We start from the raw sequence: 26246 nt of genomic DNA, 5'->3' as shown, positions 1-26246 counted from the left end.
CAATCTGTCGCATTTTATTCATCTTATTTCACCGTGTCCTGAATTTCTGGTTCAAATTTCTTTTCAAGTCTCCATCACTTTTGTGAGTTATATTTGGTTTGTGCATGCAGGGGTAATGTAACAGCAATAACTGCATTAACACATCCAACTTTTGAGCGACGGCGGCAATCCTTGGCAAAGTGCTTATAAGGAAGACTGTACACTGATAAATCCAGCTGTGTACGGCGTAATGCACAAAAACTAACATCGAAGGTTTTATGAGAATCACATTTCTTCATTTATTTATCGCCCACAGCCAGAGAGACAAAGGGAACTTGAACCTGTCGGCTCCTATAAAGGAGGTTTTCAGTGACAATAAAAGGCACCAATTCTTTTTCTTTGAAAAGCCTCGCAAGATATAGCCTCGCAAGATATCTCACTGTCTCTGGAAGTCACGCCGTCCATTTGTGTGACAGAAGGCTCCTTAAACCTCAACGCATACTCACTTATTTGAGTATCTCTATAAAATAATGGTCAGCTGTCGACGGAGAGGAGCATCGTGAGCTCTCCCTGCGTCTGCGTGGGTTCTTTCCAGCTGCTCCACCTTCTGCTCGCAGTCGGAGAGACGCGCTCTGAGCTAATGGGCGAACCCTGAATCTTGGACGCTTGTTTTCCTCCCTGTGCGGAGCTGCGATAAACACGGTAAGTCGTCCGGAGCGCGAGGCGGGATGGCCTCCAGCAGCCTGCGCGTCCTCGGGAGCAATGATGATGAGCAGCGATGGGAAACAGATACAGATGGACAGTTCTGACCTCACCTAAAACGTTCTTATAATGTTGCAGCACTCCAGATTGGTCTTAGTCTTAAAAAAACACTTTTTAGGGTATCGACCTCATCTCGGACTCTGAGGCATTTTGTCTCGGCCTTGGACTGGGCAGACTCAGGATTTTTGATCGAGACCAGTCGAGACTCAGCCGGCACTGCGATGACAGATGACAGAAAAGGATCCAGCCGCTGTCTTGTTTCACTCTGCTTTGGACATCCAAACAGGTGGCACCCCTTTTCTTTAACCACCTCTCGTCCCTACAGCCAAACAGAACTTCGAGGTCTTTCACAACCACCATGAGTGAGATGAGATTTTTAGTTAAGCGCTCAGACAATAAGGTTTTTTTTTTTTACGCATTTTGTTCATGCTTGGCATTTTTAATATTTCAAAATAGCTGGCAAAGCAGCAACATGTTATTGAAAGTGATTAAAAGACACCTTGCTGCTTGCTGTTCCATTTATGTAGAAGCAAACTTTAATTCAAAAACTTACTGGTCATTTGTTCTGTTTTGTTGAGATTTTTCTTTCATATATACAGCCTTGCTCTTGTCTTGGTCGAGAACCCCACGCGCTTTTGTCTTGTCTCGATGTCAATGCTCTATAGTCTTGATAATGTTTTGGTTGGTTGGTGCGGCTTGACTACAACACCACGTTGTAAGATTTCTCGTTAAGATTTCATGTGTGGTCTCCCCTTCGCTGCTGATCAGTGGAGGCATATTTCACAGTGCTTTCTTCAGATAACACCATTCAGGATCTAATTATACAGCCGCATTGCACGGAGTGGATTGTTATCGCGCATGCGCAATTATCTCGTGTTTGCCGAATGATCGTCTTGTGTGCAGTTTAAGATAAGGCAGAAATGTCCTGTGCACGACAGCTGCCGCTGCTCTCTCCACGGTAGCTGGAGTTGTTGGCAGCAAACAGGTAGTTTGTTTGGTGGCGGTTTTGTGAACGTGCTTGATGCAGGATGGAATCGAGCCGAGTGTGTCACAATCAATCAATCGATCAATCAATCAATCAATGAGTTTCTTTTAATTGTCCCTGATGGGGAAATTTCTGTGCGACAAGGGTGGGAGTAACACTTCAAGTAATCGATCCATCAATCAATAAATACATAAATCCATCCATCCATCAATCAATCAATCAATCAAGCAATCAAGGCAGGTTACCAAAGAAAATCCACATAAATATAGCTCAAACTACAGGAAGAGCAATATACTGTACATTCAAATTTCAAACTTAATTTGTGTAAGATTTAGAATCTCAATTTAAATTGCTGTAAAAATGGAAAAATTCAATTTTCAAATTCCACACAAACAAAATTTGAAATTGAATTGTCTTAGAACAGGGTTCACCACCATGAAGAACCTTGTCAAGCCATTGTTGATAATTATTGAGAACTCATTGACGTGATCAGTGTCTCCACATCGATCAGCATCATTAATAATTACACATAACTCAAGGCCAACTGAGAAAACGTGTTATTTCAGGAGAGCGTAACAAACTGGTTGCCCTTCATAGGATTCAGTACCCATGAAGTAGCTCTCAGGTTCAAAAAGGCTGGTGACCCTTGCGTTAGAAAAATAAACTAAAAGTTCAAATCAAACATACTTGTGTGTACAACTGTGAGTTTGTGCTATTAAAAGCGTGTCTTTAATTTAGTTTAGTTTCTAAGTCTGTTCTCAAACAAGGCAACAGACTCTTTGGGCTTTTTTCTTTTTTTTTTGCACTCCAGTTCTCCTTCCCTTCAGGTTTTCAGCAGAGGCTGAAAAGAACTGTCTCCTTCAGTACAGTTTTCGCTAAGCACATCTGACACAGGAGTCCAGAGACGCCCTGAGTCATGACTGAGAGTCACGTCTTCATTTGATTAGGTTTAACAACGAGCCTTGCCGCCCCCCCGGTTAATGAAGTCAGACTGCTCTGACCTGATTAAGGCCGCCACAATGAGAAATTTAATTGCATGCATTTTTCAGCCCTACCGGAGGACGTTCGACACAGTGGCCCAAATCTATTATCGCAGATTCTGTGGAACGATGCCTGGCCGCAAGCAAATAAGTCCGATTTGCAGCAGTCGGGGAGGAGAGTTTCCGATGGCACGCGGGCCGTTCAGCTGCTCACCAATCAGGAGCTGGACTTTCAATGGGTCAGAGGAACCACTCTTTGGCCGGTTTATTTCTATAGAGAGCCAAAGCGCCGCCAGCACAGTTGGATTTTGCCTCTGACCCAAGAGGAACATTCACTCCATGGTTTATACACTTTGAATGAATGATACCTGCCAGGAGCATCTTCTGTTGTACCGCCTAGACAGATAGATAGATAGACAGGCAGACAGACAGACAGACAGATAGATAGATAGATAGATAGATAGATAGATAGATAGACAGACAGACAGACAGACAGACAGACAGACAGACAGACAGACAGACAGACAGACAGACAGACAGATAGATAGATAGATAGATAGATAGATAGATAGATAGACAGACAGACAGACAGACAGACAGACAGATAGATAGATAAATAGATAAATAGATAGACAGATAGATAGACAGACAGACAGACAGATAGACAGATAGACAGATAGATAGACAGATAGATAGACAGATAGACAGATAGATAGATAGATAGATAGATAGATAGACAGACAGACAGACAGACAGACAGACAGACAGACAGACAGATAGATAGATAGATAGATAGATAGATCCCAATTTTATAAACTCTACTGTTGCAGCACTAAAAACTAGGGATGCACCGATACCAATACCAGTATCAATGCAAGTACTTGTAGGCTACTGATTCTGTAAAAAAAAGTGGTATTATGTCCCTTCTAAAAAAACAAAAAAACAACAATCAATCAAAGGAGTCTTACGTGAATTAAAGTGTAACTACAGAACAAGAGCAAGATGTGCAGAAGACAGTCAGGTGTGCAGAGGAAAGGTTAAGCAAGGTTATAAAAACAACTAGCGCCGTATTATTTACCATTGACTGCAGTCCAGTGTTGCTCTTCACCGTATTGGACTATTGTACTATTAATCTGAAAATGCCAGATAAAGTTGTGGTAAAGCTGCCATAACCTCAACAGCATCGGCTGGGCACTCAGTCATTTCCTGTCTTCCGTCTCCGTCTTCTTCTGTGGATTCAAACAGGCAGCTTGCTGAACTTAAAGAACACTGGCTGATGACAGCTGACGCAATTTGAAGGGAAATCGAATTTGTTAAACTCTTGGTATATATGTACTTTTTCTATTTATCAGGCAACTATTCAATGCTCTTTCTGGCTATTAGGACAGCTCTGCATGCTCCTCCTCCTCCTCCTCCTCTTGAAGTTCACTGTTGCTCCAGAATTGTCTCTACCTGTGACTCCATTGTGTGGGCGTTTCTTCCTATATTTCCCTCAGCCCTTTGATGACCTGGCCAACCATCCAGGGGTTAATCCGTCTTCCCCAGCGTCCCCCAGTGTCTCTGCCCAGGCTGAGCAGTGATAGATTATGGATGGACGATTCTTTGTGTCAACCCCACTCTGGTGACACAAGGTTCGACAGGTGTGCCCTTTGTCATTGGACGTTGTCTGTTTGTGCGCCAAGAGCACAGAAATAGCTCAAATTAATTCACCATTATCTTGATTTATAATGTTGGCTGAGATCTTTTCTCTCTCTTTTTGTGCATAATTTCCTAGGCACCTGCTGCATGAGGACCCTGGCTGATTTGATGCAAAGGGACAGGGAGGCAGCAACGATTGCCTGCGTTTCCACTGAAAAGGTCAGGCCACTTTTTTATTGAATATTTCTCTCCCTCCCTCCCGGGCTCCTGCGACTGTCACGCAACAGCCGCTCCCTCAGCATGCCAGCGTTTTCTGTAATCAAATTCAAATCACACTATCTTTCAAGATTCTGTCGCTCTACCAAGTTTTTCTTTCTATTATTTCCCAAACACAAATGATTACTTTTTCCCCTCTCCGCCGGGTACCAAAAAAGCGTGAGAATTAAATTGAAAAAAAGTGAGTCCTGGTTCTTGCTCCCACCCCCATTTGGAAACTTCATTAACGTTTAGCATTTGAAAATGGCAGCGACGCATAGAAAGAGAGGAGAGCGTGGAAGGAAGTAGAGGTAATTTTATTTGCTCACTTGTTTGTGCATGTGAATGTTTTTTTTTTCCAATGTTTTGAGCGTTTTTTAGGGCAGCAATTTGGCCCTAAAAGCTTTAAAGTGGGTGCTTACAACCCAAAGCTGCATCTGATGAAGTTAAATGCAGCCAGCGTCTGACCGTTTTTATTAAGTCTGTGTTGAGTGCCGCAGCACTGAACTCATCCGTCCGACCCCAACGCAGCCATGAAGCATCAGACCTAGATTGCCCTCGCGCTAACTCTTTTCAAGGCGGCTGTTTACGTCCCCCATTAGCCCGCCTCAGTCGGCGCAACCGGCGCACAGCAGCAATACGTTAGCTTGATGTCACCCTCGGGGTGGAGCTAAATTGGACATACTGGTGGATCTGCAGAGAGCGGGAGCCGTGGATTTGGCGCGTTGAGGAAAGCGTTCAGTTCACAGATGTCATGGAGGAAAGCGGCACTCGCATTTTCAGATGGAGTTTTGTTTTTCCAGCCAGGGTTGAAAATTAGCAGTCGCCGCACTTTGGCCGGTAGATGAGTGGCACTCCCGTCCAGAAGGTGGCAGAATGCGCGTGCAAAGTGCGCGCCAAACACGTCCAGACCTGGAGAAGAAGAGCTGTTTGGCCATCCTCCATTTCCACCTGAGGTCAAGCATGACCTCTGGTTTCACCGCCGAGGCCTCCTCGATGACCCACCTGAAGGGGGGGGGGGGCAATAATGAAACAATATGATCAGTGCTAATTTTAATTTTTTCATAATAAATCTGCACTAAAATGCAATGACTGTTCACGTTCAAATAGTGCCACTTCAAGCAACAACGACTTCAATAAAAGGTAAATAACTTGACAAAGTAATAAGCACGTTTTTTCAATGTAAAGAGCGGAAGGTACAGATATTTGTGTGCAAATGTAGGGATTGCAGGTAAAAATTCAACAGAAAAAGAAATACTCAAGTGAAGTACAGATACCTGAAAACGTATTTCCTGTGTTTCATTTCCATCTTCTTGTGGAGATTCAAACGAGCAGCTTGCTGACAACACTCGCTGATAAGACAGTTTTTTTTATATATTTTATCAGGCTCTTTCTGGCTATTAGGAATGCATCCGCACACTGCTCCTCCTCCTCCTCCTCCCTCTGAAGTTCACTGTTGCTCTAGAAGTGTCTGTATCTGTGAATCTACTCTATGGATGTTTCGTCCTATATTTCCCTCAGCCCTTTGATGACCTGCGCAACCATCCAGGGGTTGATCTGTCTTTCCCAGCGTCCCCCAGTGTCTCTGCCCAGGCTGAGCAGCGATAGATTATGGATGGATGATTCTTTGTGTCAACCCCACTCTGGTGACTCGAGCTTTGACAGGTGTCACCCGACGTGATCGGGGCAATCGATGCTGATCAGTGTTGCAAATTTTTTCGCAGGGGTCGAATATTTTTAGCCGGCGCTAAACCAAATGTGAATGGATCTCGTTAACACGGCCCAGCAGGTGAAGTGTATTATTTGGAGATTTTCAAGAAGAAACAGCGACATCAAGTAGTTGCATTTTGGACTGCAGCGCTCTTTCGTTTAAGTCCCCTCGGGCAGTGGCCTCCGGGCCGCGGACTGATGCCGGTCCGTGGGTCATTTAGTACCGGGCCGGACAGAAAGAATAATTGACCTCCGTTAAATTAATCCCGTTTCATTCATTATCTGAGTCTGAACAATTTTATTTTGAAAAACTACCGCGTTCTCTCCGTTACGTCCGTCTAACGCTCAACTCTTGACGCATATCAAGGCGCTCGTCTCGGTCACCTGATACGATACCGTGAGATTAAACCCACAAGCTAGCAAGCTAGCGAGCAACATGAATGAAAGCAACCGTCTTTGGGAAGAAGAAAAGGCCCAGGGTGGGAGACATAAGAGTCCACGACTTCCAAGAAAAAGAAAGCAAAGTTTAACAGACCAGATTTTAATTTTTTTTTATGTTGTTGTCACCATGTTAACAGGACGCTGCAAATAAAGTTCCAAACGTGTACACAGTGGATTCACGTCTATTATTGTATTTAGAAAATACCACAGTTTTCATGCCGGTCCGTGAAAATATTGTCTCACATTAAACCGGGCCGTGCTGCTAAAAAGGTTGGGGGTCGCTGCCCTAGGGAACTCTGTGCCCTCCTTCTCCCGAGCTTGCCAGTGAGCTACAGTGGCGTGCGAGCAAAAACTTGGATACTTCGTTCTTCTTCGTTGGTTTATTTGAAGACAGTGAGCAGTATCACCCTAAATACGAAATACGCTGTCAGGTAGGCTGGATTGTCCACACCAGGCCTGGTGTGGATATACTGTATATATATATATGTATATATATACATGAATGAGAACTGTTATAAGGGTAGGAAAACCAAATTACTTTAATTGTACTGCAATTATACACTTTTTAAAATGTATTTCTGGGCAGTATGTTGAACTTTTACCAATATGAAATTAAGGCAAATATTACACACTGGACCTTTAAAGTAGGATAGGCATCCATTTCAGGGACAAGGACAGCGGCGACTACACCGCACCCACCACACAGAAGCCTGGTACCCGCTGATAAATCCTAATGAGGTGTGCGTGTGGCCCTGCTTTCCCGATAGTTCAGCAAGGGGAACGGCGTGTTGGGATAAATAATTCAGAGTCGAAGTGCTCGGCTGCACCTGGTTTTGCGATCAGTCGTCGGATATTTTCGGTCTTGCCGCAGGACAGCGAAGTGGTCCCCGTTTGCAGCTCCTTGGAGTCTTTATTTTCCCCCTGCGCCGACCTTGATGTTGCACACAAGAGCATTATCTGCAAGTGGCCGTGTTTTGCCCGCAGCAAACACCCCCCCCGTTTTTCAATTCAGTTCGTCAGCATCTGCTCATTTGTTACTCAAGGCACTCTCTATACTGTAGCTCCGGCACACAAGGTTGGCTTTTTGTCCTGCTTCAGACTATCTCTTCTTTGATTACTTGGTCGTTACGCCGCGGACACGACAAGGCTGTTGCTGATTCCATGTGGGGGCAAAATTCAATGTTTGAAGAAAACCTGCCTTCAAGATAAAGAGTTCATAAACATATTTTCTTGACTGTTTTTTTCCTCTCAGGTGCTTGTTTGTGAGTAATTTTCTAGGACACTTTCATAACCTGCAGGCCAGCCTGGCAAATGAAGATATAAAATGGAAGGAGGAAGTTTATAAGCAGCCGTAAAAGTTCCAATACTTATTTACTCCCTCTGTTCAGCGCCTCAAATCAACCTCAAGAGAAAAACATTTAGTTATTTATTTATTTATTTTTGCTATCTGCTATTCAAGGACTCCTAATGGCCCAATGTAGAAAAGTAAAGTTTCATGAAAATGTCTTAGGGATGTAACAGAATAAAATGAATAATATGAAAATTAGATTCACAAGTTATTTGAATTCAGCCTCAAAGCTCCCAGTTTGATCGCAAGATTAATTATAATCCACGTTGAATCCTGCTCCCAGTGACACAAATGTTGTATTGCCCCTCTTAAATCTCCATGTTTCTTTTGTTCAAAAGAGGTTTGAAGTGGTTTTTTTTTTTTTTTTATGTTTGTTTGGAAGAGCAATCTGCAGGAGAAATTATCCCAAAATTTTCTGTTTCATTCTCCTGAAACCCCCCCCCCCCCAAAATCTCTCTATGGGCTCTCACAACTCTACGTATTATTACAGTCAAATAGGCGGTGGAGTGGCTTGGAAAATTGGATTTCGTTCAAGCCGAGTAGGAGGCCGCGCCCTTTTTCTTTTTGTCAGATGAAAAAAAAAAAACGAAACACAACGTACGGCCGCAGGATGGACCGCCGTTGTGTGAAAAAGAAGGAGGTGCTGAAGTTGAACCCCGCTCAGATTGCTCAACGTAAAATTTCACAACAAATAAAAAAAAGAAACAAAAAAAAAAAAAAGAAACTGCGCCGAATGATGCGCATCTTATCGACGGTGAGGTGTGGAGGAGCTGGTGGGCGTCCAATGAGGAGTTATAAAGGTAATGGCCTCAATAAAAGCTCCCGCCTCTCATGTGGAGTTTCAGTGACAGATTCTCCAGACCACTGTTACTGTGCGTCACTGAGACATCTCTGCATCTCTTAGCCCTCGTTTCGCACCTGAACTTGGTCTCTTAACCTCCCTTAAGCGTTGGAGATGAAGCCTCACTTGATCTGAGGCCGATCCCCCACCGATTGTTTTGTCTGCGCACGGTGAAATACGAGACCGGCGGCCTAACTAGGGACGCACAGATACCACTTTTTTACAGGAGGAGTAGAGTCCTAGCATACCTCACTAGCTAGTAAAGTACTTACATTTCCTTACTCACCGATACTGATGTTGAGTACATTACATATTGTTGAATGACTTTGATTTGATTTTACTTTCCACAGGTGTTATGTTATTTGAACAACATTCCTGCAGTAAAAACACAAATCTAACTAAATACTGTCTTAGTACTGCATAATAAACCTGAAGTGGAATCCTTCCTGGCAAAAGAAAATCAATCAATCAATAAATTGTGTCCAGGTAGTGCTGGTACCCAAAAACCAGAACAGAGCTCTGCTGCCTTTATAGGAGACAATCATTTACATCTGATTTGTCCTGAAAATATCCTTGTCTTCCATATCCATATTTGATGTCTTGTGCTTGTAATGCTACTTGCAAAAATTAGTCAGTGAAATCGAACTGATCTGAAAAAAACACTTTAAGCAAGAACAGCTATATGGATGTGCTCTGCTGTTTCATTTAAGATAAAAAAAAAAAGAAAAAAAAAAAGCCTGCTGACAACAACAAGGCTGAAGAAGATGTATAGAGGCTAAAGCTAATGGAGCTAACAGGAAGAATCCAAAGTTGGCGTGCGATCTCTCAGCATTCTCATTCAAGTTTTACTTTTCAAAGGCCCGTCGTGGTCAAAAACTACCACAAGGACAATACCTACGAGCACAGTGACGGGCGGATCTGCTCCGATGAAAGACCCGGTTGTGCAAACAGTCGCTCCCGAGAACGCCCCGTGCACTTCAGTCGCTATCGCTTGCCAAACGTCAGCCCTGTGAGGTCATGTTTTATAGCTTAACAGCCAGTCCTAGCTATTCTGAAACATAAAAAAAAAAAAAAAGAAATGTTAACAAAACACCCTGGGGGGACGAGCTGAAATGCATCCCCGGGCGTCCTTCCTTCCGGCTGATAGCATCTTTATGAAGACAGATAGTCTGAGCAAACGGAGCCGGGAGTCTCGGCGATGAATCTCTCCACTGTGCTGGACGAGCGAGCGAGCGAGCGAGCGAGCGAGCGAGCAAGCAAGCGCTGTGACCGACTGGCTGACCGGCGATTCCTGTAAACTGAGGCTTCTGATTTGGTGTCGAGTGTTTCCCCGAATCCCTCTGTGAATTGCCCCCCACGCTCCTACCCCACAAATACATATATATATATATATATATATGTACATATATATATCGTGATCTTTGCAGTTGCTGTATTTGTTGCTCTGTGTTGAAGTAACAATGTAAAAGTGCTGCTTCTGTGCCACTTCCACTCTGGCCCTGTGCTGCGCTATAATGGAGACAGGGCTTTCCTGCGTTGAAACCGAAAGGCGGGGTGCTTGACATCCATTATTAGCATTGCTTTTAATGGTACTTGTCATAGCCCTGAATGGGATCCTATTTTGTGGGAGGAGCTCCGCGGCTCTGCCTCCCACGCACAAGAGTCAAAAGCGAGACCACTTTTGTGCCAGACTCACGTGAGCTTACTCTTTTCTTTTGCTTTTGTTTTTGTCTGTCTTGCATTTTTCTTTTTGTCTTTTTTTTTTTTTACATGGCCTGCTTTCGCGAGGCGCCTGCGGCAGCCTAATCCAGCTGGCCTTGCAACAGAGCGTCCGCGAGGATTCCAGCTTCGGGGTCGCGCCGAGTGTTTTTCGCTCAAACTGGTGCTGCCCGCGCTGGTTTTTTCTCTCTTCAAAAGGTTTTCTCGAGCGTCCGCGTGCGTTCCAGCAGCTGGAGCAGCTGTGACACCTGACCGATGCAACACGCTCCCTGCCTTCATGAGAAATGCAAATTACGCGATGATCGTCAAAAAAAAAAATTAAATAAATAAAACTTCTAATCACCGAGATCCTTGCGGATGCATCCTCCGGCTCCAAACACTTAACTGGCGCCACTCACTCTGCGCGGCACATTCAGTCTGTTCTCAGTAATCGGTCAAGGTGAGAGCGAGCAGCTGCTTTATGGAAGCCTGCTTTATTGCTTGTGCAATGTGCATAGTGGCAGAACATTGACGGTTTCATACAGCCGTACGTCTCTTTTATGGGTTCCTGTGACAAAGAAGGGCTGCTGTTTTAAAAAAGCACACGTTCTGTCTGAGAAGCAGGATTTACCGTCCCATAAACATCCTAAATAGCTTCAGATTCAGAGGCAAACCCAACAGTGCAGTGACAAAAAATAAATAAACAAAAACACCCTAAAAACACTTTGCCAAAGTTGGGAGGGAGAGTTGTTGAAAATAACAATCAGCACAAAGTGCACTTTTTCAAAACAAGCCACTCTGGAACAAACTTTTTTCTTTTTTCTTTTTTCTTTTTTTTTTTTGCAATTCAGCCTGTCGATGTGAATACCTGTTCTGCCTGGGTCGTTAGGATCCTCCACACTGTCTTATTCAGGGTCAAAAAGCCAGGTGGGAGAATTTGAGGCTTTATTATATTGACTTTGGCTTATTTTTTCCCTTGCCATGTGGCAGATTGTTTTGTTTTCCAGTTCGAGGACAGGGTGAAACCGAAAATTAGAAAATCTGCAATTTAAAAAAAAAATGCTCTAGTTAGTTAAAAAAAAAAAAAAAAAGAAGAAGAAAAGTTTGGACACTGGCTTGAGGCGGTTTTCACCTTTTTAGTAATGTGCAAAATTTGGCATAGAAACGGGTTTCTGAGTTAATGGACTTTGGGCACTTTAATTTTTTCTTAAGCGCACTTTGAACGTTAACAAAAGATTGAAGACTTCTCCCAGTGGAAATAACTTTTTTTTTCTTTTACACACACTGCTTTTGGCTAAAGTTTACACCACTGCTTATCACTGCAACTGGCTCCGCTAGTGGCTAGCCTCGAGCTAAACTTTCTAAACCGCCTCTAAAAACCCATGTGATTTGTCTGTACTGTCATTGTGGTTGTGTTTGACAAAAGGTTCATCCCATCACCTTCTAGCTTTTGCCTCCCCCTTCTCTAAATGTACTATGTGAGATCTTTCCCCAAGCGGACGCGTAAAATAAATCCTGCAGCTTTGGTCCATATTACGAGCATGTGCTGGGTTATTCCTTTTGGTGAACAAATCCAAATCCAATGTTCCAATGACAAATGTGTTGGATTGACTAACCACAATCCAATTTTAGTTCTTTATGCTAATAGGGGAACATGGCTCCCCGTGCAACAATGCCCGCTGATGTGATTTTAATTGTGTTTTGATGACAGTGAGGCTCTGCACCGCAGACTAATTGTGTTTGCGTGTGATTTCAATGACTCAGGTGGATACCCAGTGGCTTCAGCCGGTCATTTAATGAGGTTTTTGTCAATATCAATACGCATAGATAGATAGATAGATAGATAGACTAGGAACAGAATTTAATTGAAGGAAAAACAAAACACAAAAATACTCTGCCTCTTCTTTGTTTTTGAAGATATGACTCAGTTGCAGCCTGGCTTGTATCGATCGCTCCATCCCAGTAGCTTTTCTGCATTGCAGATGCAGCGCTGCCGTGCTCGTCGCGCACAGGTGTCTCCCCGGGCAGGTATTTGATTTCTCACGTCGTCTTTTTCCGCTGCTTCCAGCCACACTAACGGCTAACGACGCCGCTAACTCAGTGCCACCAGCGAAGTGCGACTCCTTGGCCCCGGGATGAGGCAGTCCGGGTTGGTGGATGTCGAAGGCTTCATTTATTCGTTCACAGGCCAGCCTGCACTGCAATGACAGATAATTACAGAAAGGAATTCAGCTGCTGCCTTGTTTTTCTCTGCTTGTGACAGCCAGAGTGACACACCCCCTTAGTCCTAGTTAATTATTAATTATTGGAAAAAAAATTTTTTTTTTTTTATATATAGTTCAAAATAGCCGGCAAAGCAGCGAAATGTTAAAGAAAGTTATGAAACGCTACCCTGCTGAAAATAAATGTTGTTCTTCCATTTATGTAGAAACTAACTGGAATTTAAAGATACTGATCATTGTTTCTGTTGTGTTGTTAATTTTCTTTGACATATACAGTCTCAGTCTTGTCTCGATCTCGATACTCTCGAGTCGTGATAATGTCTTGGTCTAGGTCGGTGCGGTCTTGACCGCAACACTACAACCAGTGGAGTCTCAGGGGTCTTGCGTTTTTTTCCTTACCATGAGGTCGCGACCAAAATTTATTTCACAGCGCTCAAATTTATTCCACAAAAATAAAAAGGCTAGCCCTCTTTCTATCATGTCGAGTAAATGAATCATTGAAATTATTGCCCCACATTTTCTATGGCAGCCCATGGCATCTCTCATCCCCGCTCTCCCGAAAACAAGCTTCCGGCGGCGTGATTGGCAATGCGAACGAAAACAAGCGACAAGTGGCTTTATTCTGCGCCTTGCGTGCCGCGGACGACAACAGAAACCCGAACCCACGCCTGCCTTTGCAAAACAACGAAACGCGGGAATAAAAAGCCCGCACAAAAGAGGTAATAGAGAACTGATTGCTTTTCAAATTTCCACGCCAAATAAAAGACAAAAATAATAAAATAGAAATCTGTCTCGAATCAGCCTGTTTCGCTATCGGGCTGGAAAAGAAAATGGAGAGTTTGCGCGCCCCGGGCTGCCGTTTATGAAACCTGAGAGCAGCGAATGGAGTCGGGATTTTAGTGGGGGGTGGGAGAGGGTGGGGGGCTAAGGAAGGGTAGCGTGGCGTTTGTAATTGACATAATGGAGCGACGGGAAGCTCTTTGAAAACTGGCACTGGCGAGGAGAGCGGAGAGGAGCCATTGTGGAAGTGCTCTTGCTGCTGCTGCTCTTGCTGCTGCTGCTGCTGCTGCAAACAAAGCGAGAGCGCCGCACCTGATCCTGGTCACCGGCACACTGTTTTTCTGTGGAGGATTTAAAAGGCTGCATTCCCCGAACGACATCAAAGAGTGGCCACCCACTGGAAGTGGCGTGGCGGGGATAACAAACCAAAATCTCCGTTTTGCGGATGGGGCGTTAATGAACATCTTCTTGTTTGAGAACCCCCCCCCCCCCCGCCAACCACCCACCCCCACTGAGCCAAATCCTTCCCGTATATTAACCAGTCGCCCTCCCCCACCTCCAGACTACCAGCCCCCCCCCCCCCCCCCCGAGCCAAGGCCGGCAGCCTCAGATCTCAAAGCGCCGCGTCACGCTGACAGTCAGAACCACAGCCGCGCTGTTTGAAGATGGATCAATATTTCATCCCACTTGATTTGGGAGGACGCGAGGAGCAGGCGAAGCACGAGACAGACGCAGTGGCGGAGCCAGAAATGTTTCCTTTGGAGGGACCACAGGGTGAGAGGGGCTGCAATAAGAAGATACCTGAAACGACCACATGACTGTTTATATTATTATTATTATTGTTCTAATTGTCAGTGTAGTTTATATTTCCTATTAAATGTTTTCAGGGTGACCTCATAAATAGGGACGCACCGACACCACTTTTTTAGAGAATGAGTAGCGTACCAGTACTTGCATTTCAGTACTCACCGATACCAAAACCGAGTGCTTGATAAGGCCATTACACATCATAGAATTACTTTGATTCCCCCCCCCCACAGATGTCCTGTTATTTTAACATTTCTCAGCATGGTGTTCTAGAATATTGGCTACTGTTTCACTGCAGTACAAACACAGATTGAACAAAATTGTCATGTACATACAAAAACAACTGCTATCGGTGTCGTGGTATCGGTGTACTCAACCCCAGTATCGGAACCATTACCTGATATTGGTACCGGCGTCGGTGCATCCCTACTTATAGCATGTCGGTCCGTCACCATGAGGACGACAGAGTCAGGCTTAGGTTTGCATTAAACTTCTTTGAGTGTCTTGTTTTCACTCAGACAACAAAATCCAGGCCAATCATCAAGTTAGAAATGATTATACATATCAAAAACATTCTTACATATAATTAGAGTGAAGAATTAAAATTAGAAAAAGATACTGCACATAAATGAACAAAGATATGATTTCAGATGCTGGGGTGTGGAAGAGTAAAAACCTTTTGTCAAAGTCTCACTCCACCCCCACGGCCCCACCACCACCACCACCACTAAATGGCCAACACGTAGCTCCGCCCCTGGGCGGAAAGATTTCAACAGTGATTATTCTTGTCCTCACTGTTTTATTTTTTAAATCATTATCATCATTATTATTATTATTATTATTATTATTATTATTATTATTATTATTATTATCATCATTATTATTGTTATATGACCTGCGCAATCACACTGGCGAGGGCCTGCTGTGCACGGATCAAAGGAGGTCTAGACAGCAGGGGCGTGGGGTCACCCCACCGGTGACCTCTGATGATGAGTCTCCAAACAGGGGCAAAGCACAGCTCAGGCGACTCTGCCGGTGAAGCCCTGCTGCTGTTTCCAGCCTGCAATGAAACGGCAAGAGCTGCTCAGGCTGTAGGCGTTCGTCCGGAACCCAACCGAGTTCCAAGGTGAGGCGCAGAGTTTCATGTCGTCGTCGTCGTTGTTGTTGCCATGGTTACCGTCTGTTTATTGCAGTCGCGCAGGTGCTGCGTTCGCTGCACGCGGCCTTTGTGCGTTCTGTGCAGCGGCTTCCTGGAAAAAGGACAAATTACGGGATGATCTCCTCTTCCGAGCTCCTCTCCCTTCTGCGTGTTCGCACCGAAAGCAAGTGGGATGCTGTCAGAACCTCCCGAGCACCGTCGAGACATCTGATCCAACCGTGTCACACCTGATTGCAGTTGTTGTTTCTCCCGTTTGGACACACGCAAACGCAAGCCTCACCTTGAGCTGAGATCTGATTAGGAGGAGTTGGCTGGCTGGATACTGTTAGAGCGGAGAGTATAACTGACCCAGCAACTGGAATAAATAGCCTGGATCTGTTCTGCCTGGAAACAGGCGGCCAAAAGGATCAATTGTCGATGTGGACAATGTACCGTGGTTTTTCTCACACTGCGCCGCTCTCTCGCGGTCCGATGAACATCACTGTTTCTCAGTCAGCTGTCCAACACATGGGAAATTCACTCTTTTTTTGGGCCGATCGCCAACGAGGCGTTCAAACACTTCGCTGCGCCACGTTAACCCGTAACTCATTTTTGTTGCCGCAGTTTCATATGTGCAAATCGATTGGGAATGCAGCGCCTGCTTCGTAACGAAGCAAAACACTCCGGCTGCTGAAGCGCCTCTACATTATACTCACTTTGCAAGGTCCCAGTGGCCGGGAGAATCCTCGCGGCGACGGCTGTGACTTCCTGTTGGGCGGCAATACCGATACCGCTGTTTAGCTCAGCCTCGAATGCGCAGCTGGAGAACGATACAACCTGCGTGGAAGCACGCAATAGCTTTGGTGCTTCCGCGCTGTCCCCGTGACTATGCAACCGCAACAACCAAAAGGTTAATCTCTCCAGTTTTTTTCATCTCAATAGCATGCAGCATTAGTTCCATCCTCACTGCAGCCGACGGGGAGAAGGGCGTCGTCTCACTTCACTGAATAACCGGACAAAACGAGATGAAGCTAGATGATTCTAACTTTGCCGCACTCTACACCTGGCTCATTGACCCGAATGAAAACAATGCCACGGGGCCACAAGTCAGTGTGTCCCCAGGCAAATATGAGGTGTGCGTGTGCAGAGAGGATCACGTCCATCTTGGACAGCTGGCTGCACGCCACAGCCTCAGAGCCCCGTTGTAAATGCTCTTTCAAAAGTCTTTTTTGCATTCCAGGCATGACGGCACACAACACACAAAGTACGAGAAAAATGACATTTTGCTGCATCATTTCATCATTTCTGGCTTTTTCCGTGTCACTGGTTTAGGTTGATTATCTAAGTTAACATGCTTTTTTTGAGGGAAAAAATGTAGGCGACACGTCACTAATAGCAGGTAGCTTCCACGTTAAGCTAGCGCTAGCAGTGAGTGGCTGGCCCATTGCAAGGGGATTGACTGTTCGAAGGGTCTGTACAGCTCAAGGCAGGAGTTTCAGGCAATAAACAAAACTTGTGTATCGTTAGAAGTTGACCACCAACATTTAGTAAATACAGAAATGGCCATAATAGGGACCCCTTAAAACTGACCTGTAATTGAATATGTTTCTAAGAAGTGACTGGAATTACATTAAGCTTGGTAGGATTACCACAAACCAATTGTCTTGCAACTGTTTTAAATTGAATTCAATTTTGTTTTTGTTTTGTTTTTTTACTTTGGTGCTATTACATTACAGCAGGGGGATCCTCATTTACCAGGTGTCTTAAGCGCAACGTGTTTCCTGTCAGAGGTTATTTGCCTCGTACCGCAGCATTAACACCTGCCCGTAAACCTGATCGTTTAATACCACAGAGTAATAAATTCTGCTTTGCCTTCAAGTCTTTTACCATCACTCTGTGATCAAGTCTTGCAAATAAAACCTGATTTCTATTCTGGCCGGCCGTTATTACCCCCGGCCTTGTGTTTAATGCCATCACCTTGACGTGGCATTTAAAAGTCTCAGTACTCTTTTATGGCCTGTCTATATTTTATAGACAGGGCGCTCTGCAGAGCGCGTCGACAGCGAGTTCACCAAAGTGTAATCTGCTGTGAAGTTCCACTCAGTTAACCTTACAAAATGCGCGCATTGCTGCAAAATTGCAAGACGATTGCAAGCTTACGTGCAAAGTTTGATTGTGACAAAGAGGGAGTTATTGTCATTCCAGCCTTCTGAGGAACATCAACAACGTTTGTGGTCTATGCTGCCCGAAGGCTTTTCTTTATATCCGACTGGCTTTGGCAACTGCGGCACCGCATGGGGCTGACGCACATCAACCGTCGCTCCCTGCACCATTTGGAAGAGACAAAAATATCTGTAGCGTGCGGAGCAATACGGAAATAGTGTTTGCGGAATTCTTTAGAGGGTGATTTAGATCAGCAAAGGCGGTGTTGCAGTTTATGATGTATGAACGGTTTTGAAAACTCGACATTTTCAGTCTTTTGCAACCGCCTTTGGCGATTCCTACTGGCCAAGCGGTTGATTGCAGAGTTTTAGAACTCCTGTGTTGGCAAAGCTCCGTAGATCTTTTAATGCAGTCGGCCGTTTTCACGCACTGTCTGAAATCCCCCTTTACTCTTCAGTTGATCAACATACAAGGTAGCATATTCATAAGACAACACGTAAGCAATACGCAACTCTGGGTGTTGAGAAAGAGAAGCTGTTCAACCATTTTATTGGATGCTTTAAAAAAAAAAAACAGAATTGCGACACTGTGTGACATTCAGGTGGGGGGAAGGTTGGACCAAGGCACAGACTCATGGGGGAAGCAGACTTTTGACCATTTATTTTAGTAGCCATCAGAATATGAAGTAGGGGTGCTGAGCACGGACACTGAAAGCAGGACAGGACCAAAGGCAGGCGGATAGTGGCTGAGTGGAGCCTTGAAGCAGGAGCGGGTACAGGGAGGCAGCATGCAGTGCAGGAGAGTTTTCCTGGGATGAAAGGCCAATAGTTAATTCCCAACGACAAAGATTTATCTTAGATTGTCCTGAGTCAGTCCCTCAAATAATAGAAGAGAATAGATAGATGTACTTTACTCATCCTTAAATGGGAGACTACACTGTCGCAGCACTAAAACCAAAGATACTTTTAAGGTCAATATTTTCTTTTGGCACCATCTCATTGATGTAACTCAAATAGATTACTGGTTAGTATCTCCGACTAGTTTCAGCCATGGTCTGGGACAATGTCTTATTCTTAGATCCTACTCTTGTTTCAAGTTTATGCCGTTCTTGAAAACTGTTATCAGCAGTGACTAAACATTACTAAAAAAAACAAAAACAAAAACAAAAAAAAAAAAAAACACCCTGCATTGCAACGCCCATGCTCCTTCCATCAGAGACAAGTGCGCACGGAAAACTTTGACGGTTCGCTTCGACGTTCCTTCGATGACTCGTCCTTCAAGTCTTCAGAACTGTGACAAATAAGCACCCTGTTAAAAAAAAATACCATGTCACCTCCTCCTCCTCCGCTTAAAACAAGTGCCCGTGTTGTGACAACGCAGCTCGTACGCAGTGACGTGCATTAAAGACGTAAATGGCGCAGGATTGGACGAGGGCGAGGAAGAGGAGGAGGAGGAGTGAGGGGGGGGGGTTGTGACAGACATCCCTCCACACCTCCAGCCTGTCCGTCAGTTGCTGCCCACAGCAGCCTGCCTGCATCACTGGGCCTGAAGCTCCGTCAACACCTCCCACCCTCCTCCGAGGCTGAGGCATGATGTTCCTTTTTGCATACGCGCACACACACACACACACACACACACACACACACACACACACCACGCTGATGAGTTTGTGCCGCCGTCAAAGAGTTTGCGTGATGCAAAACTTAATCCCATGTTCCTCGTCTCATGTTCCTTTCAAATCACCAAAGCTCCTGCTTATTAGGGTTGGAATCTAAAATTTAACTGGGAAAGCAAAAAAAAAAAAAAAAGCATTAAACACAACGTGAGCTTTCTTGCTCCCTCAATATTTCATTCATTTATGTATTTATTTTTGATTTCTTTATTTCTTTTTGATGAATGCAATTTTCAATATTTTTTGCACTATACCATTGCTGTAATTTCAGTTTCCCCATTGTTATAGTGTATTATGGTTTCCTGGCAGAATCTAAACTAATCCGCCGCACACTGAAATAATTGTGCTCTACATTATTTACAACGCCCTGCGATGAACTGGCGACTTGTCCAGGGTGTCCCCTGCCTTCGCCCTAAGACAGCTGGGAGAGGCTCCAGCGGACCCCCGTCACCCTGAGCTCGGGACTAAGCGGGTATGGAAAATGAATGAATGAATTATTTACAACACGCTCCAAACGCGAACTTTTTCAGGGTTACTCATTTAAATTCGAGAGAGTAAACCTGAGCCAGGTGCGAAATGCGTCCTCACTAAATGCATGTTGAGTATCAGTCATTTCAGTGTGCCGTGTTTTATAGAGCTTCCTGTCACCCACCGGCACCTGGGTCTCATTTTAGCTTGCACAGAGGAATTTCTGTTTTAATGTTTTTGTTGTTTTTGTTTTTACCGGCCTGATGAATTTTCTTCGACATAATCTTCCCTAAACGCATTATTCAAGTACTAAAGCGGATTAGGGCCACAAGAGGAGAAAAAAAGTTTTAAGTTGAAATTTCTTGAATAAAGTCAATTTGTCGTGAGAAAAGTCGACGTAAAAAAGACAAAATTTCGTGAACAAATACGAAACTTTGTGAATAAAGTCGACGTTAAAAAAAAAAGACAGGCGAGTAGACTGGCTGGATGGTGGATTAACCCAGTTACCCACAGTTAAAGCAACATGTGTATCCCGCAAGGTTCACCCACACACAGTAATCAGGAAACTGGCGAAAACGGAAGTACTCCACTAGACTTGCAAGCAGAGCCTTTTGACTTTATTCTCAACATTTTCACTTACTTCACGTTGACATTCATTGCAACATTTCGATTTTATTCACGAAATTTTGGCCTTTTTTACATCAACTTTATTCACGAAATTTCGGCATTAAATCTCGAAATTTCAACCTTATTCTCGAATTGGGAACTTGGGAAAAAAAATCTATCTCATATTTTTTCTCTTCTTGTGGCCCTAATCCTCTTCCGTATTCAGGGCTCATCTTTTGTGATATTTTCAGATCCCCCCCCCCCCTCCTAAGTACCTCGTAGGATCCCTGTTATGATATGTTGGAGAAACGGTTTTCGCAGACATCATATTTTTATCACGGCTCAGGCCAGATTACCGCAATTAAAAAGACGTTGACGCGCCTCCTTTTCTGGCAATTACGCAGCGCAGTAATAGAGTTCCCATCAGAGTGTGAAAACGACGACAGGCAGGCAGATCTGTACATTTTGTTACCATGTGAACCTGTGACTCGAGCGGTGGCACCGGCATGCTTGCCTGACGCACCTCGGGATGAAATTAAAAAAAAAAGACGCTAAGCTCCATGCGCGGCGCGTTTTGCTCTGCGCGAGGGCAGTCGTTTCGCCTTGCATGTTTTCTTCCTTTGCTGCCTCCTTTGAAGTCGAGAGGCGCCGTTAAATTTGGACGCGTTCCTCTTCACCTCGCTGCAGAATCAGTTACGGTACGTTCGGGAACATTACCAGCGCGCGCACTCGCAGCAGCATCGTGGCGTTGTCGTTAAACAACGGCCGTGAAATATTTTCCAAGGAATTTCTATACCCGGCTGCGATGCATTGTGCTTTTTTTTTTTTTTTTATGACTCTCTGTCATAAAGTTATAAAGGGATAAAAAGAGCCACTTGGTAAAAGTTTGTTTGAAGTTACCACTTTAATTTTAAGATCAGCTCTCAAGCACATCGTGAATCTGAAGTGTTGAAACCATAGAAGTCCCAAACCACGCTTGAACACACGGAAGTGGAGGGTTTAGAGCAGCGGTTCTCAACACATCTTTTTCCTTATCATGAAGTCGAGACTCAATTTTTTTTTTTTAAACGCTGGCTCACCTTCTGGCAGATCTAGTAAATAAATCATTGACATTACTCAATTGCATTGTGTCTCCTGCAAAATAAATGCCAAACATTTTATCTATGAAGAATCCCTACGCCTTTAAGGGGGGGACGGGCACAAAGCAGCGACCCAGTCAAAACAGCTTTGCAACCCATAAGTGGGTCGTGACCCACCAGTTGAGAAACACTGGTTTGGAATTGAATTTGTAGCATTCCATCCATTTGGATTTCAGGACTGAGGATACTTTGGCCCAGTTTGATTAGTTGTCACTGTGTAGCACGGCACACTTCATCTGATTGTACTCTGGTTAGCATATTAGGGCAGTTGTAGGGTAGTAGGTCAGTAGGGGTTGAATTTATTTCATATCCTTGTAAGATAGGAGCATCTTCCACAGACGTAAATTTCAGGTACCAAAACTGCGCGAAACGTCTCAACACATTGTGTTTTGTTTGGAAGTAAAAGAACTTTGCGGGGTAAACTGGCCACTCTGGAGTCCAGCCAGGTGTTATGAATAAACACAATACTAACGTAGGCTTTGTTGTTTCGTTTTTCTTTTTTCTTTTTTTTTTAAAAAAGTATTCCTGTTGGTTTTATTGTTACTTTGCAGTTGTCTTGGTTGGATGAACTCTCAACAGCCTCTTCCCACCGCCTTCCATCACTGTATCCAAAGAACCCCCCCCCCCCCCCCCCTTCGGACAAACACTCAAACAACAAAGCTAAAATTGTCTTCCAGTACGCCAACGCTTGCAGACACATTCCCCCCAGTCCTCCTCTTTATTTTGCCTTACTACCCCACAGTTACTCTGCTGCATCATCCCAGCTGCACCCCAAAAACTAATGACTAATGTTTTTTTCATATCTGCATTCCAACAGAGAATAATTGGATTTTAATTTGCACCAGGATTGTAAATGAGATATGGCTGCATAAATCATTTTCGCAATGCTGCCTGAATAACAAACAGCGTTTTTTTTCTCTCTCTCTCTCTCTTTCCTTCTTCTTTTCTTTTCTCCTTTGTGGATTGTGAGTGCGTGCCTCGGTGCCGCAAGCGCGAGTTCGCTCCCAGCGTGTGCCTCTCTTGCCGCATGCCCCCCCCGTCACCCCTGACACTCCTTATTCATAAGAGATGGAGGCAGCAATCACTCAGCTTATTTTACTTTAGCTACCTTGACCGAGGCAAGAGGAAAAAAAGAAACACCAGATAAAAGTGTCTCTCTCTTGCTGCACACTCAACGTCAAAGCCTCGCCGTGTTGATTGAGCCCTTCCATCAGAGTCTCTCCCCCGGCGTGCCCGTTTTCTCCCGTCGGCATCACGGCACAAACAATATCCATAATCAACCCGGCGGGCCGATGGGCCGGCGGGCGAGCGGGAGCATTTCCTCCACCCTTTCAATTCGTCTCACGTGTCCGTCTGATGAAGAAGGTGTCGGGGAGGACATCAGGGAGAGGCAGAGTGTCCGAGGTGATTAGGTGAACAATCAAGTCGATCAATGAGCAGATTGTGTACTTATATACTTCAACGTGTTAGCGTGTTGTCTGCAATTCACCACCTGGGGAGCGGCCGAGTGGCGTCCAGGAATCAGCGGAGCTACTTTGTTGCTGTTCTTCAGTAGCTTTTTCAGGTATCTGTACTTGACTTGATTATTTTTTCATACATTTACTCCCTACATTTGTACACACGTAGCTGTACTTTCTACTCCCTACATTGGGAAAAAAAACAAACAAACAAACATGCTGGATACTTTTGTGATTAGTGTTTCGGAAATACAAATTCTGTTCCAAGTAATTCACTTTTTGAATTCACAAGTTAAACATAGGCCCTGCGATGAACTGGCCACTTGTCCAGGGTGTCACCCTGCCTTCGCCCTAAGACAGCTGGGAGAGGCTCCAGCAGACCCCCGTGACCCTGAATAGGAATAAGCGGGTATAGAAGATGAATGAATGAAGGAATGAAAGTTAAATATAAGAGGGATCATATTTTACAGTGACTTTGGGGTGACTGATCAGTTTGTTTTCAGGGCAAAGAAAAATAAAAATGTAGAAAATAAAATTAAAAGCGTAAACATCCAATAATGGCCGATTGGTCATAACAATTGCTGATTTCAACTTAGTTGTGCTGCAGTTGAAAATAATATAGTAGTGAGAGTAGGAAAGCTGTAAAAAAAAAAAGGTTTTATTTTGCTAAATTATCAACAAATGTGTTACTTTTCCCTGAGTATTTTTTCCCATACTTTTTCTTTAAGCCCAGAATGAGAATACTTTTGCCACCTCTGGGAATCAGGTCCACAACTGGGCGAGCGCACCGCCAGGATAACAACATTGAGATTAACCAGACCACTGAGAAAAGCTGAGCTGTTTTTTTTTTTTTTTTTACAACGTTCTCCTTTTAGCGTGAAAATCCAAACGCGCCTAATAAAAGCTGAAGCGATGGCGTCCAATCGATTCATAGTGGCACCTTCTTCCTGGTCTGGCCTTGCAGTTCCTCAGAGCTGCTTTGAGCGTCTGTGAAGGAAGCCAACAGGTCGTAGATTTCACTGAAACATCCATTGAGTGGTCCAAAATGATTTCTGTTGGAAGGTCAGCAAAGCGGATGAGCCCGAATTCACAATTGAAATCTGAGCGATCCGGCCGCCGCAAAACGAGACTGTTCAGGTTTTAGTGATCGATACAGGTTATACAGGTTAAATAAATAAATAAATAAAGTAATGCAAAAAAACTATTCAGAAACTGGATGTCTGGTCATAAAAACATGATGTCTGGATGACTCCTCCATCTGATGGCCTTTTTTTTTTTTTTTTACGATAGATAGATAGATAGATAGATATTAAAGTGGTTACTTTTAGAGGATTTGCGGTCAAGAGCCAGACTTGCTGTTTTTATTGCTCTTGAGTGACGTGTTTATTGCCATTACTTTGGCATAAACACATCAGAGCAAAACCTCTGTTAAACCTTCAGGGGTGTTTTTTTTTTCCCTTCCTCTTACTCCCTCCAAACGGCTTCAAACATTAATGTCGACAGTCAGAACTGCACGAGGCAACTTTTCAACACAAATTCGAGGTTGCAGTAGCTTTAAAGATGTAAAAAAAAAAAGAGCGCATCTGCGTTTTTACGTGTGGCCCTGGAGCCGGCCTGCAACAGCTGGTAATCAGACATTTTATGGATAAGAACTAAATGCAGAGGTGATGGAAAGCTCACTCCGAGCAGAGCGGCTCTATTTTCAGGACCTGTTCCGGGGGAAGAATTTGGGTAAATTACCCGTTTTACAGCTGTTGTGCTCTAAGAGAAAGAAAATGTTAAAAATTAACGTGTGAACAGAGTGTCGGTTGGGCCGATGGGTACATCTGGCGCACTTTCCATTGAGAGGTTCAGTAAACACTGTGTTCGCTGATGTGTTACAACTGAAATAGCGTGTGGAGAGAGCCGTGGCGGTGAAATCCTCCAATTGAAACGCTTTGTCTTTCTTCTGTTTCTTCCTCACCTACAGTTTGATGCTGAACTAATACATCCACACTGCCACCCAAAAACAACCCCTGCAGTGCTGCCTGAAGCCTGAGATTTAACCCAGTCTTATCATTATTATATGTAGCCAATCAGGAAGCACACTAGCTAGCTGGTAGCTACCTGGTTCAAGTGGTGATATTAACCCCAAAGATTTGTTTGGGTTTGTTTTTTGTTGTTTTTCTTTGTTTTCCATTGACCCGAAACTTTCTCAGTATGTTCTCAGGGCTCTTTACTGGATAACTCTCCCCCCCCCCTCTGTGAGAGACAGCATTCTGGAATTTTTAACTGGACTCAATGGCAAATAATGCACAAAAGCCTGGCTTATCCCTGCCTCTGTACATCTTTGACTGACTTTTGCACATCTGCCCCTGGTGTTTGTTGTACATAGATAGATTGGATTTTTTTTTTATATTTTATTGTATATCTTGTAACTACTGTATAGTTTAACCACTGTCAAACTGTATTTTTATTCTTCTATTTTCACTTTTTGTATTGTTTTTTTGACTGCTGCAACAGTGTAGTTTCCCAATTTGGGATCAATAAAATTCAATCTAATCTAATCTAATCTAATCTAACTACTACAGCCAATATGGAAATAATCCAACACATTAAGAAGTATTCTATTTGATGTATCCATATGTATAATGAGATCAGAGCCACTGAAATTTAAGGGTCGGTATGCGAAAATATTCACCACTAGCATTCGTAGTTTTGCGCTACGTGTTAACCTCGCACGTCCTCAGTGGGCTCCAGCATGGCTACCACCAAACCTCCACTCAGGAAACGGACATTGAGTGAAAAACCAGTAGATCATATCACGAGACAAAGGACGTCCTTCTTTGCGTTGTTTTGATTGATTTTGCTAGTTGTGGTTTTAGCAACATTGAGCTCGTAGTATGGAATATAGCATAGCCCCCGGACTAACCAACATTATTCATACAAGTCCCTAGTAATATAAGTTCCTATTTAATGTGTTTCCTTAAGGCTTTATCCTGAAAAACTTTCTTCAGGTTTTTGGATTCCGGTTTTGTGTTTGTTTTCTGTTGTCTCTTTTTTTTTACATGGAATTTTAGGTTTGATTTGACAAAAAAAAAATAAAAATCTACTCATTAAAAAAAAAAACATTAGTCACAGCTGCAATGACTGGCAGCTTTTCCAAAAAAAACAAAAA

The 26246-nt window shown here is 43.9% G+C and overlaps 1 protein-coding gene across 1 annotated transcript in view; it reads left to right on the top strand.

The window, feature by feature from the left end:
• LOC142896263 (interleukin-6 receptor subunit beta-like) overlaps positions 1–23501 on the top strand; it is a 127947-nt gene extending 104446 nt beyond the window's left edge. The window contains exon 17 of the mRNA XM_076037851.1: positions 23392–23501. The gene's annotated coding sequence lies outside the window, so the exon portion shown is untranslated. The remainder of the gene's footprint in view (positions 1–23391) is intronic.
• The last annotated feature ends 2745 nt before the right edge of the window (positions 23502–26246 follow it).

This window comes from Nelusetta ayraudi, unplaced genomic scaffold (assembly GCF_046127955.1).
Source record: "Nelusetta ayraudi isolate G7.1 ecotype Tasmania unplaced genomic scaffold, CSIRO-AGI_Nayr_v1 ptg000052l, whole genome shotgun sequence".
Taxonomy (NCBI): domain Eukaryota; kingdom Metazoa; phylum Chordata; class Actinopteri; order Tetraodontiformes; family Monacanthidae; genus Nelusetta; species Nelusetta ayraudi.
The sequence above is the reverse complement of the archived record's forward strand: the minus strand, read 5'-3'. Positions and strand labels throughout refer to the sequence as shown.